At 47.5% G+C, this 14,786-nt stretch overlaps 1 non-coding gene across 1 annotated transcript; it reads left to right on the forward strand.

The window, feature by feature from the left end:
* Positions 1-9,470: 9,470 nt before the first annotated feature.
* Positions 9,471-9,577, forward strand: LOC129457980 (U6 spliceosomal RNA). Its single transcript, XR_008649495.1, has one exon. It is a non-coding gene; the product is annotated as a U6 spliceosomal RNA (small nuclear RNA).
* The last annotated feature ends 5,209 nt before the right edge of the window (positions 9,578-14,786 follow it).

Consider the following 14,786-nt stretch of genomic DNA (forward strand, 5'->3'; position numbering starts at 1 on the left):
AGGTGTGAGCCACCTCGGCTGGCTAAGCCAGGTTTTTTGACTAGAGCAACTGTGGCCATTTACTGAGACTGGGGAGGCTGGGAAGGAATGGGCCAGCAAGGGGACAATCCATTTTGAGGAGTCAGTTCCAGGAGTCTATTAGGCAGCGGAGAGTGGAGTTGTCAATGGAAGTGGATGGTGATGAAAAGGAAAGTGCTTAAAATTGTGGAGAAGCTGTCAAATTGACAAATATGAGTTGCTCAAGAATGATGGAATTTTAGATCCAGGGGAAAAAAAAATCACTAAAACTTAGATTTAAGTTCAGATAAATAAACCTGACATGTTTATTACATTCAAATGTAAAGCAATGAATAATAATGTTAGCCAAAATGCCTGCATTTTCAAGTCACAGGAAGTGCTTTAGGATAAATTTCAATGAAATTTAAAATAAAATGAAGGGAACGATGATGGGTGAGGTCTCCAATTTATAGGATTTTTTTGAGGGGGTGTTTCAGTTACAGAGACATTTATAAATAATCTTTATTATTATTATTATTATTGAGACATGGTCTTGCTCTGTCACCCAGGCTGGAGTGCACTGGCACGATCATGGCTCACCGTAGCCTCCACCTCCCAATCCCAAGTGATCCTCCCACTTTAGCCTCCCAAGCAGCTGGGACCACAGGTGTGCACCACCATGCCTGGAATTTTTTTTTTCCTTTTTGTAGAGACGGGGTCTCCCCATGTTGCCCAGGGTAGTCTTGAACTCCTGAGCTCAAGGGATCCTCCCGCCTTGGCCTCCCCAAAGTGCTGGGATTACAAGCTTGAGTCACTGCCCAGCTAATCTTTATTATTTTAGGGGACGGATATCATCACCCCAAATATGGTTTCTTTTTAATTTTTTTAGAGACAGGGTCTCCCTCTGTCACTCAGGCTGAAGTGCAGTGGCTTGATCATAACTCACTGCAGCCTTGACCTCCTGGCCTCAAGTAATCCTCCCACCTCGGCCTCCCCAAGTGCTGATGTTACAGGTGTGAGCCACTGTGCCCAGCCTCAAAATAAGGGTTCTTCAACAGAATGCTATTCTCAGTTTTAGTAAGAGGCCTTGTGTATCTCCCCACTAATCCCCCACTCTGCACCTTGCTAGTCAGGCCTCCCCAACGTTTCCCAGGGGCCATTTCATCCACATCATCTTTCCACCAAAAGCGTAACGCAGCTACACACGGCGGTGCCTTTTTGTTGTTTGATTTCCACACACAGAGACGCCACAGATTTTTATGGGATGGGATTTGCGGTGACTCTAAGGTGCAGGAGTGGTTCAGGAAGCAAAGATGACAAGGGCAAAACCCGTGAAGAAATGGATTAAGCAAAGCTATGATCAAGCATAACCCTGATGGTCTTAAAAGCATTTTGCTTTTTGGAAAATGGAAGCTGCAACACCATCAATTTCAGCTCGTTCTTTCCTCCTGGGGAAGTCCCAAAGCAATATTTTCCACCTAAAGGTTTTCCTGCTCCTGTGAAAATGATTTGCTGACAGCTCCTGTTTCCCACTTGGGGCTGTGCCTTCCGAACACCATCTTGTCTACGTGTGCTTGGTAATAGATATGCATGAAGCCGCGCCTTTGAGAAAAATTGCTGCAGACAAGAGCAGGCTGGGCTGTAACCAGGTGACTGTGTCTGGAACTCCCGGGATGTTTAGTATTCCATGTGTGTCATCCTCAAAAATTGCGTGGCTGCGAGGACCCAGCCAGGGCTGCCACTAGTATATGCTGTGCACTTCACAGGGCGCACGAATTCTGAATCTCAGAGGCTGCTTGGAGGCGGTTTGTAGCTGAACCATCAGCTGTTCTTGCAGGTGAATTCGAGTTTAATTCCATCCCCGGCTGTGAGGCTTGGGAAGCTGCTTGTTCCCTGCATTTTTCTCTTTGTTCTTTGGCACAGATTTGCTTGCATTGTGTGGTTTGGTGCAGAAAACAATTGCTCCTTCCGAAGATGAAAGGTGATTCTGCACTCTTGATGGATTTAAGCTGTGCTATGCTTCTTCCTCATCTTATATTTTTTCCCCTAACCCTGGCTACTTGACCCTGGTTCAGCAAGCCAGTGTGGCTTCAAGCCAGTGTGGCCCACCAGGAGTTAGCGGACCTGGGTCTGGGCTGGGCTCTGCCAAGGCCACTCTGTATGGCCCTCCACCTGAGCCTCAGCATCCCATCCACCCAGCAAGCAAGTTCACCATCACCTCCACTGCCTTTACACGGTGAGGTTGGCTCTGCCTGCTGTGGATGTTCTGAGACGGGGGTTTTCTGTGCACTGTTGAAGTCCTGATTCCCAAGGCCTTGTCTAGGAGCAGTACCAACTCCTTCAATTATGAAGACTAATGGGGGAAACAGACACACCCTCATCCTTGCACATCCCTGAGGACACGTGTCTGCCCACACCTGCCCAGAACAAATGCTGGGAAAATGAAAATGTCAATTAAATGGTTGCTATGGCAACCTAGTCTCATGTTTGCTGCTACTCTCTTCCTTCCTTTCTTTCTTTCTTTCTTTCTTTCTTTCTTTCTTTCTTTCTTTCTCTTTCTTTCTTTCTTTCTCTTTCTTTCTTTCTTTCTCTTTCTTTCTTTCTTTTCTTTCTTTCTCCTTCCTTCCTTCCTTTCTTCTCTCTCTCTTTCTTTCTTTTTTGACTGAATCTCACTCTGTCGCCCATGTTGGAATGTAGTGGCATGATCTTGGCTTAGTGCAACCTCTGCCTTTCAGGTTCAAGCAATTCTCCTGCCTCAGCCTCCTGAATAGCTAGGATTATAGGCTTGCACCACCATGCCTGGCTAATTTTTGTGTTTTTAGTAGAGACGGGGTTTCGCCATGTTGCCCAGACCGGTCTCGAACTCCTGGGCTCAAGCAATCCACCCGTCTCGGCCTCCCAATGTGCTGGGATTATAGGCGTGAGCCACCACCTGGCCCTGCTGCTACATTGTCAGTGGTGTAATGTTTTTCTCTATTGAGTTGATTGAATTCCTTGGTTGTTGCCCTCACTCCCCAACTCTGTCACCCTTATAACACACACACACACTATATACCCTGGTTTCTAAAGACTAGCAGAGCCTTTGATGCATCTTTAAAGGACTGAGATGAGGCAGGGTACAGTGGCTTACACATGTAATCTCAACACTTTGGGAGACCAAAGCAGAAGGATCACTTTATACCAGGAGTTTGAGAGCAGCCTGGGCTACACCACAAGACCCTATCTCTACAAAAAAGTTTTAAAAATTAGCAGGTTATGATGGTGTGTGCCTGTAGTCTCAGCTACTCAGGAGGCTGAGGTGGGAAGATTGTATGAGCCCAGGATTTCGAGGCTGCAGTGAGCTATGATGGCACCACTACACACCAGCCTGGGCAACAGAGCAAGACCCTGTCTCAAAAAAATAAGAACAAAAATACATAAAGGGCTGAGATGTCCCATAAAGGGCTGAGAAAGCCAGGAGAGTGGTTTTGGAGCAAGAGGGTACATTTTTGTTTTCTTTTTGTGCCTTTTGGGGTAGTTCCATTAGACAGAGGGAATTTGCAGCCTGAGACCAGAAAATCTACCATTCATTCCCTTCTTCACCTTGCCTGGGCTGCTCAACTTCTGCCCAGAGGCTTAGCTCTTCATCAGGAGAAAATAATGCTCTTAGCTCCACCAAGCTGATAAGGGCCAAGGAGAAAATGCCTGCACTGGCCGGGCACAGTGGCTCAAACCTGTAATGCCAGCACTGTGGGAGGCTGAGGTGGGAGGATCTCTCGAGCCCAGGAGTTCAAGACCAGACTGGGCAACATGGTGAAATCCTGTTTCTACCAAAAATACAAAAATTAGCCGGGCGTAGTGGAATGCCTGTAGTCCCACCTACTTGGGAGCCTGAGGTGGAAGGATTGCTAGACCCCAGGAAGGTCAAGGCTGCAGTGAGCCCATGATCTTGCTACTGCATTCTGGCCTGGGCTACAGAGGCCGTGACTCAAAACAAGCAAAACAGAGAAAATTCCTGCATCAACCTTTGAGTTCCCTGAGAAGGGCAACCTGAATGCCAGCTTCAGGCTGGCGACTGGGTTTCCCTCTGGAATCTAGTGTGTTCTGGGTTGGAAGTGAGGGCCTGGAGAGAGGCGCCCAGGCTGGAATGGAGTTTTTGTTTGTTTTTTGTTTCTGAGATGTAGTCTCACTCTGTCATCTAGGCTAGAGTGCAGTGGCACAATCTCGGCTTACTGCAACCTCTGCCTCCTGGGTTCAAGCCATTTTCATGCCTTAGCCTCCTGAGTAGCTAGGGTTACAGGCACATGCCACCATATCTGGCTAATTTTTATGTTTTTAGTAGAGACAGGGTTTCTCCATGTTGGCCAGGCTGGTCTTGAACTCCTGACCTCAAGTGATCTGCCTGCCTCGGCCTCCCAAAGTGTTGGGATTACAGGCATGAGCCACTGTGCCTGGGCTGGAATGGAGTTTTATTAGCCACAAAACTTTGGGTGAATCACTCAAAACTTTGGGTGAATCACGGTTCCTCTGTTCCTAGTCTATGAAACAGGGCTGACAAGAGTAGTACTTTCCTCATTGGGTTGTTCTGTAACCTAATAAAATACCATAGAAAATGCTAATATGTAATAAGTACCTAGCAGATGTTAACTCCTATTATATTAATATTGGTCACTACAGGAAACCCACAAAGGAAAATTGTACTATCAAATTATCTAGTGCTTTAATATTCCATACTCACATCTTTGCTGCTTTCTGAAATGCATTCCCGTTTCATATTTTAGAGCAGGCTGAGTACAAGAAACACATGTTCATTTTTTTTCTCCCTGGTGATCAATGAGCTGATTGGATTTTAATATTTTCCATTTTGTTTTGTTTTTAAAATAAGTCATTTGCTAGTTTCTGTTGCCAGAACCTTCTGATGAAATCATCTATCACTGACTCTTCAAATATCGGTGCTATTGTGCCTTCGGGGAAGAGGCAGCATCTCTCCCATGACTGTACCTAGAACAAAAGAGAGAACCCGCCTCCGTTGTTACTCACGGAAGGAGGGGCCTGCAGGGAGCCAGTCTTAGCAAAGAGGAGAAGCACAAGAAAGCAGCTTTTCTGTTGCATTTCTTTTTCCTCCTGAATTTTACCACCATGTCCAAGGATCTCCCTCTGTTTCTCAGATCTACCTCCTTGGGAAAGGCTATTGGCAGCAGTGATGACAAAAGTTTGAGCATAGCTCATGAATTGCTGCCTCTGCAGAGTTACCAATAGGTAACACTCAATCTAGATGGCACCTAAAGGTGTTTTTGCAGGGCACAGTGGCTCATGCCTGTAATCCCAACACTTTGGAAGGCTGAGGCAAGGGGACTGCTTGAGGTCAGGAGTTTAAGACCAACCTGGACAATATAGTGAGACCCGGTCTCTACAAAAATAAAAAATAAAAAAATTATCTGGGCTTGTGACATGTGCCTATAATCCCAGCTATTCAGGAGGCTGAGGTGGGAGGATTGCTTGAGCCCAGGCGGTTGAGGCTACAGTGAGCCATAATGGTACCACTGCACTGCAGCCTGGGCAACAGAGCGAGAACCTGTCTCTAAAAATAATAAAATAATAAATAAATAAAAATTGGAAGGTATTTTTATTTTACAGAGACTTCAGAATTTTAACACTTTGAAAAAAGGATCAAGGTGAAGAGTTTACTGAATAATGAATGAATTGTATAATGTGTAAAACTTTTGCGATAATTTTTTTAATGTTCAAAAAATGTCAGGGAGTGCAGTTTGCTCAGGGACAAACCAATGTTTCCCAGCCTAGAATAGTTAAGACCAGGAGAGGTCCACTAAGAAACAATACTGGGAGATTATTTTCACAGATGGTAACTTTTGCAATTTTTCATCAAATAATTTATTTGATAATGTGTTGCTAAGCTATAGTATGTATATTACTTTAAAAGTAAATGCATTCCTGAGGCACGGTGGCTCACGCCTATAATCCCAGCACTTTGGGAGGCCGAGGCAGGCAGATCATGCGGTCAGGAGATTGAGACCATCCTGGCTAACACGGTGAAACCCTGTCTCTACTAAAAATACAAAAAATTAGCACGGTGTGGTGGCACGCGCCTGTAATCCCAGCTACTTAGGAGGCTGAAGCAGGAGACTTGCTTGAACCTGGTAGGCGGAACTTGAGCCTAGATCGCGCCATTGCACTCCAGCCTGGTGACAGAGCAAGACTCAGACTCAAAAAAAAAAAAAAAGTAAATGCATTCCTAAATATTGAATATCATTAAGTGTATGCAGGAGGTATGATACCACTTTTAAAAATGCTACTGATACTCCCTAGGTCTGACCCCAAGCTCCCTTAGACAGAGGTGGCCATAAATTCCTCTTCAGTAATTTTAGGGTCCCTCCCCCTCCCAGGTGTCATGTCACCACGATGGGAAACTCACCCAAAGTCGGGGGTAGGGGCCCTGCATTTCCATGCCATGGTCTCTGATACTGACACCACGGAAGTCCCGATCTCTGGGTCCTGGGAGTCTGTGGGGGCTGCTTCCAGGAAGAGTGTGCTTGGGACAGGAGCCTAGGTGCAGCTGGAAGCCCCTCTGAGCTCAGCCCTGCCCAGCTGCCTCAGTGGAGAGCACACCTCTGCTCCCCAGTGCAGGGCTCATCCCTGTGGGAGGGAATCTCCCCTCGGGCGCTGAGATCCACATCTCCAGAGTGTTGTGGTTAGCTATGTTCAGGGATTGGGGAAGGGGTCCTGGTGAAGTTAATGGGGAGACTGAAGGCCCCCAAGCTTCCCTTTAGTGCCATCACTATTTACCTCCACCCTGCAACTACATCTTACACAAGATGGGAAGGGGCAGTCACTGTCCCCTCTGCCCTCCTGGCACCCTGGGTATATATATATATATATATATATATATATATATATATATATATATATATATATATTTGAGACAGAGTCTTGCTTTGCCACCAGGCTGCAACGCAATGGTGCGATCTCGGCTCACTGCAACCTCTACCTCCCAGGTTCAAGCGATTCTTCTGCCTTAGACTCCTGAGTAGCTGGGATTACAGGCACCTGCTACCACACCTGGCTAATTTTTGTATTTTTGGTAGAGACGGGGTTTCCGTGTTGGCCAGGATGGTCTTGAACTCCTGACCTCAGGTGATCCACCCGCTTCGGCCTCCCAGAGTGCTGGGATTACAGGCATGAGCCACCGAGCCTGGCCGGCTTATATATTTTTAATAAAAGAAAGGAAGAGCCAGTCCAACATGATCCTGCAAACATCTCTCTTTTAAAATACCTTTGCCTAAATATCAGTAGGGATGTCTGAAGCTGGGAGTGAGGAGTAGGGGTGATGGGAGAGGATGGACTTTACCTGGAGCCCTCCGTTTTTAAAGGAAAGTGCCTGACTTCTGAAATTAGTTGAAATTTAAAAATTTCTGTGGCAAGAAGGCATCAAAGGGTCTTGCTACCTGAAAAGAGTGTTTGTGTGTTGGGGAAAGGGCAGTATGCTGGGAGAAAAAAAATTCACCTTGCAGCCAGGTGCGGTGGCTCACACCTATAATCCTAGCACTTTGGGAAGCCAAGGTGGGCGGATCATCTGAGGTCAGGAGTTCTAGACCAGCCTGGCCAACATGGTGAAACCTTGTCCTTACTAAAAATACAAAAATTGGCCGGGTATGATGGCACATCCCAGCTACTTGGGAGGCTCAGGCATGAGAATCACTTGAACCTGGGAGGTAGAGATTGCCGTGAGCCAAGATTGCGTCAATGCATTCTAGCTTGGGCGAGACTTTGTCAAAAAAAAAAAAAAAAAAAAAAAAGGGCCTGGCGCTGTGCCGTGGCTCATGGCCGTAATCCCAGCACTCTGGGAGGCCAAGGCGGGAGGATCACCTGAGGTCAGGATTTCGAGTCCAGCCTGGACAACATGGTGAAACCCCGTCTCTACTAAAAATACAAAAATTAGACAGGCGTGATGGTGCATGCCTGTAGTCCCAGCTACTTGGGAGGCTGGGGCAAGAGAATGACTTGAACCCAGGAGGTGGATGTTGCAGTGAGCCAAGATTGTGCCACTGCACTCCAGCCTGGGTGACAGAACAAGACTCTGTCTCAAAAAAAAAAAAAAAAAAAAAAAAAAAAAAAAAAAAAAAATCACCTTGCAATAAATTATCCTGCCACAAATGTTTAATTCATTTTGTATCCGATCCCTTTCCCCTCAACCCCCAAAGAAATCATGAGGGATCCAGTTTATAGTTGTGCTGTTGGTTGCTTGAATCCTAAATCTTGGAGTACAAACTGATCAGGGTTCCCAGGTCTACCTGGTGAAGGGCAACCCAAGGTGTCTGTGGGGCCCAAGGAAAGTCTAGGCCCTCATTGTTCACCAGCTGTATCCATGGAGAGCTTGTCAGACATGTGGAATCTCAAGACCCACCAAAGCTTAAACTGTATTTCTTTCTTTTCTTTTCTTTTTTTCCTGTTGCCGAGGTTGGAGTGCAGTGGTATGATCATAGCTCACAGTAGCCTGGACCTCCTGGGTTCAAGCGATCCTCCTGCTTCAGCCTCCTGAGTAGCTGGGACTACAGGCACACACCACCATGCCTGGCTAATTAAAAAACAGTATTTTTGTATAGAGACCGGGGTCTTGTGCCCACGTCGCCCAGGTTGGTCTCAAACTCCTAACCTCAAGTGATCCTCCCGCCTCGGCCTCATAAAATGTTGGGATTACAGGCATGAGCCGCTGCCTTAAGATGCGTTCTAATAACATCCCAGCTGATTCATGTGCACAGTGTGGTTTGAGAAGCACTGCTCTTGGAGAGAAGTGGCTGGGCGGGAGTTGCTATTATTGGAAGAATCACAAGAGCTTTTGGCTGTGAGAATCCCCCCATGGCATTAGCAGGGTTCAGACCCCTGGTGTGAGCAGATGTGGTTCTCTCTAGCACTGAGTCTCCATGGCGGGGCAGGCTCACCTGCTGAGCAACAGCCCTGCTCACCTGGATGGAACTCCCGGGTCTGCTTATTACTTAGACCTTTGTTCTAATTTCATGGTTTCTGCCTTGGGTTGTGTCATCCTGGACTTGCAAGGCTCAAGTGTGGCGTAAGTCACCATCACCAGGGCTGATGAATTTCCCACTCTGGTGACGCCTTAATTGAAGGTGAGGCTCTCCTTTCATTAGCAAGATTCCTACCTCCTGTCTAAACTATCACCTCAAAGACCTGGGGGGAAAAAGAGGCTGACCTCATAGTGTGGCCTCAGTTACTGTGGCTTTGGTGGCTTCTCTAAATTTATCAGTGTTTCAGGCAAGCCCATGGCATAATTACTAAAGGCCCTGGGAATGTTGGCATCAATGATTTTGTTTCTCAAACCGATGAATAAATATTCTTCTGGCTTTTACTCCTTGCAACTGCTTTACTATAGAAGAAAGCATTTTATTTCAGCCAATTCTCACTACCATCCTTTGGGGGAAGGGCATTGCTATTATTCCCAGTTTACAGAAAGGAAAACAGTGCTCGTTTTGGCAGTACATATACTAAAATTGGAACGATACAAAGAAGATTAGCATGGCCCCTGCGCAAGGATGACACGCAAATTCGTGAAGCGTTCCATATTTTTGCCGGGTGCGGTGGCTCATGCTTGTAATCTCAGCACTTTGGGAGGCTGAGGTGGGTGGATCATGAGGTCTGGAGTTCGAGACCAGCCTGGCCAACATAGTGAAACCCTGTATCTACTAAAAATACAAAAAATTAGCCAGGCGTGGTGGCAGGTGCCTGTAATCTCAGCTACTCTAGAGGCTGAGGCAGGAGAATTGCTGGAACCTGAGAGGGGGAGGTTGCAGAGAGCTGAGATTACACCATTGCACTCCAGCCTGGGCAACAGTGTAAGACTCCATCTCAAAAAAAAAAAAAGAAAAAGAAAAGAAAAGACAAAAGAAAGGAAAACAGTCAGAGAGGTAAGGTCACTTTTTCAAGGTCACACAGCAAATTAAATGGCTGAGTGGGGACCCAAACCCAGATCTGCCTGTCACCAAAGCCAGTGCTCTCTGTCCTCTTGGGCTATACCTGGACTTTCGAGGACAGAATTCCCTGGTGGAGGCTGTCAATTATTTTCTTTCAGGCGAAGAAGAAAAGCTGGAATGTTCTTTTGGATGATCTTGGTCATCTTCTCTTGCCTCTCCCAGTTGAGGGGCAAGCATGTTTCCCGGCTTGCCTTGTTCCTCTTCTCTTATGAATGACTTGGCCCCAGAAATGTAGCTCCTCTGCTCCAATGGCTTCTTGGAAGGCCAAAAATTGAGCCTGGGACACTTGCCCACAGGGATTGTGGCCAGCTGGGCAAATGCCTGTGGCTGAGTGGCCATCTGGCCGTGACCCTTCCAAGGACAGACGTCAACTCTGCAGCTCCGTGAGATTACCCTGAGTGGTTGCTTTGATACTGGGGAAGAGGCTGGAGGTTTCTTTGATGGACATGACCCTGGGAGGGAAACAGATCTGAGTTCAAGGTCTGCCTCTTCAGGGCTGCATGGTGACTTTCCTGAGCCCTAGGTGCTTTTGCCTTGGTGAGTTCGTTTTGCCGCTAAAAAGAACGTTTAAAAAATAGATTTTTGGCCAGGCATGGTGGCTCACGCCTGTAATCCCAGCACTTTGGGAGGCTGAGGCAGAAGGATCACTGGAGCCCAGGAGTTCAAGACCAGCCTGGGCAACATAGCAGGACCTCATCTCTACTACATCTTTTAAAAATTAGCTAGATATGGTGGCACACGCCTGTGGTTTCAGTTACTCAGGGGGCTGAGGTGGGAGGATTGCTTGAGCCCAGGAGGTCAAGGCTGCAGTGAGCTCTGATGGTGCCACTGCACTCCAGCCTGGGCAACACAGTGAGACCCTCTCTCAAAAAAAAAGACAAACAAACAAACAAAGGTTATTCTTAATTTTAAAAAATAAAATAAAAAATAAAGATAGATTTTCCTGGTGTATTGCTATAAAGGTGAATATGTTAATTTTATATATGAAATCATTATCTTTACCCTAAAAGTTCATTTTTTTCCCCTCTGATTTTAAGTGAAATTAAAACGTTTTTATGGGTCCTTAAAAGTATTATGGTCTCTAATCACTGTGCCTATTGTACCTACTGGGGAAGTTGGCCTAGTGTTTGGGTCTGTGGTGACCTTGAATGAGCTGACTAACTTTTTGGGCCTCAGTTTTCTCATCTGTAAAATGGGTATAGCAACAGCATCTGTTTTAATCCATAGCAAGTGACTAGCAGAGAGGCAGATTTGTGGCTGTTAGTATCTAGTTAGGGCCCAATCAGTAAAGCTATCTGCACTACCCTCTGCTAGGGGGTGAGGGGCTTGTGCGTGGAGGGGGCTGGGCTTGTAGTGGAGAGGGGCTGAGTGCCTCCTGTAGGGAGTGGACTGTTACTCAGGCACTTAACTAAAAAGCCACTGGGGCCAAGGTTTCTGCTGTCAGCCTTGCTTCCTGCTCCAGCATCATAAAGCATTAGGGCCTGAAGGGTCCTCAAGGCCTGTCCTCTGCCCAGGTCCGCCAGGGATGGGATCCATCAGGGTAGAGCTGGGACAAGAACCCAGGCTGGGACCCTGGCCCAATGCCGCGGGGCCCCACCCAGGCTGTCTTCTGAGGTGCCACCCTCAGGTAGATGATGACAAGCAGCTCTCCTTGGCAAGATGTAAACAAGACTTTGCCACAGCCTCCCTCTCTCCCTCCTGCCACCCACGTTGGCTTCTTGGCCTTTTTGCCACTCATATCATTTCCTCATGGCCACATCTGCACACGGGCCTCCACGTGCAGCACCCAGAGAGGGCCTGGGTTTCAATGGCAGCACAGCCTTGGGCCAAGTCCAGGTCTACCATTGCCTTATCGGGCAGGTGGCTTCACATTGGCATCCTCACCTGAGAAAGGGACCTAAGCACGCTTCCTACCTCACAGGGCATTTGCAAAGGTGACATTAGATGACGCAGGTAAAGCACTTGCACAGGCAGGGGCTCCCTCATGAGGAGGAAGGAGAGGAGGAGGAGGAGCACAGAGTGGCTTCTTCCATTCTCTCCTCTGGAGGCTGCTCAGGGAAGAGCCCCCAAGAGGGCCAGGGGCCACGTGGCAGGCTGCCTGGGTTACAAATCCCAGCCTGCTCCTTACTGGTGGCATGACTTTGGGGAAGCGCTTCACCTTTCTGTGCCTCAGTTTCTTCACCTGAAAAGAGGGTACAACAATAGAACTTCCCTCAAGGGGTTGTTGGGAGAAATAAGTAAGTGAACATACCTCAGAGGCTTCAATTGGCACCTGGTGTGTAGTTAGTGCTCAGTACAAAGTGAAGTATTTTTCTCTTCTTGGGACATGCCACAGCTGACAAATCAGCTTTTGTCTTCAGGATGGAACCTTCTAGAACTGGCATGGGGTTCCAGAAATGGGAGTTCTCAGGTCCTTTCTCTCCGAAGTGTGAGAGACACGTGCTGTGCCCACTGGAGGGTCTGTGGAGTGCCGCCCAGGGAAGTTTCTGACCATCCATGGCCTCGTGGTTGCTTAAGCCCAAGGGGGTGACTTCTCGACCTCAGAAAACAGCCATGGGACAGGGAGGCTGTGGTCCTGAAAATGGTCATGATGTGTTGCATGGGCAGCATGAGGCTCAGAAGAACAGAAGCTCCAGGAACTCTGAGGGACAGGGAGGAGAAGGGAAGGGATGACAGGTGTTGAGTGTTTCCCGTGCCAGGCACGGGCCGGCTCTCTGGCTCCGCTCTGGATTTGTGGAAACTGCCCTGGGTGAACCTCATTCAGGTGAGTGGGCCAGCGGAAGGTCAGCCAGGGCCCTCAGCTGTCTGGCCTCAGCCGTCGCCACGTCTTCACAGCGAGCAGTGGCTTTGGACGTAGAGCCAACCAGACACTGAGATGTGGCCTGTGGCCATGGCCCAAGGGAAGCTACTGGCTGCCAAGTCACTGAAGTAAGACCCTGAGCTCGCTGACGCCAGGCTCCCACCAGCCACAGGCTGTTCATGGCTCAGCTTCCTTTTAGCTTTTCTCTTGTGGGATCGCTTTAGTCTGATGCGGACCCTGAATGAGAAATGACGGGGTCCATGCTTTCTGCACGCTACTTTCCTGAAGTGACTCTTGTCACCTGAGGCCTTATTGGCAGCTGGCATAAAATATTAAAGCCTAACTGAGCGTGTGAGCTGCAGAGCCTTCCTAGCAGGCTCTGGTTTCACAGTCGCAAGGCAGCAGCTGCAGGGAGGGTCTGCAGCAGGCCCCAGTGTCCCAGCGCAGCACCGTTTGGAGCAGCCCCAGACGCACTTCTGCTCAGCAGCCACATTCTGGGAGTCTGAGGTCCAGAGTATGAACATGGTGAGAGGTATGTACTCTAGTGGCAGAATATCAGGAATCTGACTTTTGGAATCAGAACTGAACTCCACTGTGTGTCTCTGTCACCATCAGCAAACAAACTGGCAGCTTCCTCTGTGATGACCAAATCAAAACACTCATGCACACAGGGAGGTGATGGTCGGATACAATTTTCCTGCACCCGTCCTCTTCCTCTCTACCAAGACTTCTTAATGTGGCATCTATGAGCCTCCCTCTAATAACTGAATGCAAAATCATCACATAGTTTATTTTGTTTTGTTTTGTTTGTTTCTCGAGAAAGAAATGGTATTTTGCATGAAATTTTCAAAAGAGTGGTAGTCCCTAACCCAATATATTTTAATGTTTAAATTTAAATTTAAATATTTTAAAACACTAGCAGTTCCACTTCTAGGAATAGCCACTACCACCTGTAAATGAGATAAAAGATCTAGGTACAAGGACGTTCTTGGAAGTATGGTGGTCGCAAAAGACTAGAAATAACTCAATTACCTGTTAATAGGGAACTGGTTCAATCAGTTGGGTCCACTCTTTGAAAAAAGCACAACCATAGAAGGACAAGTGTGTATGCATGATGTGGAGAGCTTTCCAACAGGGTGAGGTGTGAAAAGCAAAGCACAGGATAGCATGTGAACTGTGCTCTGGACTCCCATGGTGGGGGAAGCGGGCATTTTGGGGTGTGGGCTTGTATGTGGTGACTATTCTGGGGAAGGACCCTCCAGCCACTGGTGGCAATGATTCCCTCAGAGGAGGGAGGCAGAGGACAGAGGTTAAGGGTGAGAGGGAGATTTACTTTTCACCATAGTTTGTACTGTTTGAACATATATGGCTTAAAAACAGTTAAACAAGAAAACAAGCCAGGTGCAGTGGCTCATGCCTGTAATCCCAGCACTTTGGGAGACCAAGGTGGGTGGATTGATAGCTTGAGTCCAGGAGTTCAAGACCAGCCTGAGCAACATGGCAAAACTTTTCTCTACAAAAATTGAAAAAATTAGCCAGTCATGGTGGTGCACACCTGTACTCCCCAGCTACTCAGGAGGCTGAGAGGTGGAAGGATCGTTTGAGACTGGGAGGTCAAGGCTGCAGTGAGCTGAGATCGTGTCACTGCACTCCAGCCTGGGTGACAGAGTGAGACCTTGTCTCAAAACAAAACAAAACAAACAAACAAAAAAACAAAAAAGAAAAGAAAACAACCTCAGAGTTGTTTTCCAAAGAACCTAAGTAGATAGATACGTTTGAACAGCAGAGCTGAGGCTGAACGTGGGGCAGCTAATTTGGGTGGGCAGCTGCCACTCTAAATTAGGAAGGCAGTCAAGGTCAAAGCCTGACTCACAGCTGGCCCCACAGTGGCCTTGGGTTAAATGGAATGGCGTCCTCCTGGCATGGTGTTTAATAGCCTGCTGCATCCAAGCTTATATCCTTGTTATAATCACACGTATCTATGCTTTCATGAATGGAGCTGAAAG

Source organism: Symphalangus syndactylus, chromosome 11 (genome assembly GCF_028878055.3).
Source record: "Symphalangus syndactylus isolate Jambi chromosome 11, NHGRI_mSymSyn1-v2.1_pri, whole genome shotgun sequence".
Lineage (NCBI taxonomy): Eukaryota > Metazoa > Chordata > Mammalia > Primates > Hylobatidae > Symphalangus > Symphalangus syndactylus.